The sequence below is a fragment of the Chrysochloris asiatica genome, unplaced genomic scaffold, assembly GCF_000296735.1.
Source record: "Chrysochloris asiatica unplaced genomic scaffold, ChrAsi1.0 scaffold00037, whole genome shotgun sequence".
NCBI lineage: Eukaryota > Metazoa > Chordata > Mammalia > Afrosoricida > Chrysochloridae > Chrysochloris > Chrysochloris asiatica.
The window spans coordinates 4515688-4519292 of NW_006408555.1; the positions used below are offsets into that span (position 1 = coordinate 4515688).

At 54.0% G+C, this 3605-nt stretch overlaps 1 protein-coding gene across 2 annotated transcripts in view; it reads right to left on the bottom strand.

Moving 5' to 3' along the window:
• The window catches only part of KLHL36 (kelch-like family member 36), an 11116-nt gene extending 9589 nt beyond the window's left edge, over positions 1-1527 (bottom strand). The window contains exon 1 of one of the 2 annotated variants that reach the window (XM_006860128.1): positions 1410-1527. The gene's annotated coding sequence lies outside the window, so the exon portion shown is untranslated. The remainder of the gene's footprint in view (positions 1-1409) is intronic. The other variant, XM_006860129.1, reaches the window with a different exon arrangement.
• Between the last annotated feature and the right edge of the window lie 2078 nt (positions 1528-3605).

The window sequence follows — 3605 nt, forward strand, 5'->3', positions numbered from 1 at the left end:
CGGTCATCAAGAAGCCTGGGACCTATGCTGTGCCCCCATGTGCACCAGACTGTGTGAAGGTTTCTTCCAGATCTGAAAGCCAAGCCACTCACTAATCCGAGACAGCTTCAAAAAGTCCAGGGAAAAATTCCATTGTCCTACCCTTCAACACACAGAGGATGGAGTAAGCCCATGTTAGGGGCACAAGTCACATACTGGGATGGCTGGCTGGTTTAAGTAGGATTTTTTTTTTTTTCTTGCTTAGTTCATGGGAACAATCTCTACTTTGATACCTATGAAACAAATGGTCTGAGCTAATAAACAACAAGGTAACAGGAAGCCAGCACTGGCCCAAGATTAGTGGACGGAAGGAAGGGGAGTTTCCAGCTTTCCCTAGGGGAGGTAGGATTTGGGTACAGTCCATCCCGTCTGAATCCCTGGGGAAGAAGGCACAACTAGATTTCTTCTGATCAACTGGTAACTTTGTGACTATGGCAAACTACCCCCACCCTCCTGACTGCCCCAGATGCTGGGGGGGGGGGGCGTGTCTCACAATGAAGGTCACCTGCACGCCTACAGCACCAACTGCATACCGCCCCCTCCCCATTCCAACTTCATCAAGACATTGATATGGGACCACCACGGCTGTCAAGCCAAGGGGCCCCAGGCGCAGGGAGCGAGGGGCTTTCCTCCGGGGTCACACAGCAGAAAGCAGCCCTCTCAGCGGCTTCTTTTCTAGGCCAGGACTTCTAGCTTCCCTGTTGCTGGTGACTCTAGCCTTTTGCCCTCTGTCAATGGCTGGGCGGCAGGTGTCAGGTGCTCCCACGCTTTGGGGACACGGGTGAGGAGATGATGGTCATCCACACGCTCAATGACCATTCCCGGTTGCATTTGAAAGGTCTTTTCATGAACAGGGGAGCCAGGGCGATGTGCGGGGCGGAGGGTCTCCGGGAAGGGATCCCGGGAACCTGTCTCACTCTCCGCGCCCGCTGGCACTCACCCGTCCGAGTCTCGCCTGCCAGGTCTCTCGGACGCAGACCGGCCACCCAGGCGGAACTGCCGGCACAACGGCCTGGGGCTCGAGCGGGCTGCGAAGGCGGAGGAGGCGGAGTTGTGGCACATTGGGCAAGGAGCCCACCGCGGGATATGGGGGCTCACCTGGGGGCCGCGCCTCGGGAGTAGCACAGGCCGAACCTGTGTCACCTGTGGGGAAGACGGCTCCCTTCACCTCCCGCGGTGCCGGGCCGCAGCGCCCCAATGCAGCCCCACCCCAAGTTCCCGTCCGCCCCCACCCCAGCCGTCAGGGGTGCAGGGGGAATTCCACAGCAGGGACCCTCCCTCTACACCACCCTTTGCTTCTTGATGGCGGGCGCAGCCCGGTAGGGTCCTAGACCCACCGGATGAGTGAGTGGGTGCGCGCGGAGGCCCACCTGCGAGCGCGCTACGGGAGCGGCGCGGCGACCCTGGGCGGTGGGCCCGGGCGACGAGGGTGGCGGAGCGCGGGCGCTGGAGCCCCCAGGCCGGCCGGCTGCGCAGCCATGGCTCCGCGGAAGTGCGAGGCCGAGGGCGGAGGCGGCGGCCAATGGCGGCGGCCGCGAAGGGTGGGCTCAGCGTGTGAGGCGGGGCCTCCGCCAGGGGCGCACGGGACTGCGGGGGCCCCACTCGCGTATCATCCAGCCGGCCAGAGGGCCTGGAGACCCTGGCGCTCGGCTCGCCTCCCCTGCCCCGAGATCTCGAGTGGGTGTCGCTGCCTGGCCCGGGCACAGGTGGACAGGACAGGACAGGCCCAGCCCTCGTGGGAAGGACCAGGAGCCGGAGGCGCTCGTCACCTCCTTCCTGTGTAGGCGCCACGGAGAGCCCCAGCCTGGCCGTCCTGTCCAAACAAGGTCACAGCCCCTCCCTCTTCACCCCCTCCCTTCCTGTTTATGTTGCTCTGTCGCGCTTATCGCCTTCAGACAGGACAAGAGGACACTGGCCTGCTCTGGTGTCTGGAGGACAGGAGTCGCTCCGAAGTCCTGGCACACTGTGGGTGTGGAATGAATGAATGAATCCTCCAAGTGATCCACTGGCAAATTTATCTCCTGAGTGAGCCTCCGCACACCCTGCTGAGTGGAATAAGCCAGAGACCAAGGGTGACCGAGCCTGTGATTTGGTGTTGTATTTCATATACATTACTGCTTTACATATACGGGACAGAGCAGTCACCGTACATACCACAGAACAAAACACTTCCTGAACCTGCCCCACCTGCGCCAACCTCACAACTGTTGTCTGTGTTGCCACCGCCACTGTTTCAGTCCCTCTTGCTGATGTCCTTCACCAGGGAATAATCCTTCCTGATAACAGGTCCAAAGTACTCCTTCCTCACTTCTAAGGAGCATTCTGGTTGTCCTTCCCAAACAGATTTGTTACTCTGGTAGTGTATGGTACTTTCAGTATTTTTCTCCAACACCATAACTCAAATGCATCTGATTCTTCTACTGTCTTCCTTATTGTTCAACTTTCACATGCATATGAGGTGATTGAACATACCATGCCTGGGGTCAGGCACACCTTAATCTTTAAAGAGCTCGACAAATTTGCCTAATGCAATCTGTCATTTGATTTCTGAAGACTGACTTTGCGAGTGTTGATTGTGGATCCAAGTAAAATTAAATCCTTGACAGCTCCAACCTTTTCTCCATTTATCACGATCTTGTATATTGGTCCAGATATTTGTTTACTGGACCAATTGCTTTATTTACATTGTGCTGTAATCCATTCTGAAGGCTTTCATCTTCATCTGTAAGTCTCTCAAGTCCTTTTAGCTTTTAGCAAACAGAAGTCTTTCATCTGCATATTGCAGGTTGTTAATGAGTCTTCCTCTAATCCTTATGCTACTGGCTTCATGTAGTCCAGCTTCTTGGACTGTTGGACACCTGGTGTGTCACTGTAGGATCAAGACTAGTTGGCAGTTCAAACCTGCCAGCTGCCTCCTTAGAAACCCTATAATTATGATGGTGGTGGTGGTGGTTATGTGCCGTGGAGTCGGTTCCAACTCATAGCAACCCTGTATAGGGTTTCCAAGGCTGTAAATCTCTACAGGAGCAGAAAGCCTCATCTTTCTCCCACAGAGCCTCTGGTAGTTTCAAACTACTGACTGTGAGATTAGCAGGCCGACCCATAACCACTATGCTATCAGAGTTCCTCAGAAATTCTATACAGGGTCACTATGAATCGGAAGTGACTTGATGGCTCTTAACAACACCACCACCAGCTTGGACTGTTGGCTCAGCATAGAGAGTGAAAGAATACAATCCTGACAGACACCTTTCCTGATAAAAAGCCATGCGGTATCCCATTGTTCTATTTGAACCTCTGCTTCTTGAGCTATTTACAGGTGTCTTAAGAGCACTGTTAGGTGTTCCGGAATCCCCATTCCTTACAGTATTACCCATAGTTTGTTGTGATCCACAAAGTCAAATGCCTTTGCATAGTCAATAAAACACAAGTAAACATCTTTCTGTTATCCTTTGCGTTCAACCAAGATCCATCTGACGTCAACAATGATATCCCTCATTCTATTGCATTTTCTGAATCTGCTTCCAATTTCTGGCAGCTCCTTATTGATATACTGCTGCAACTAT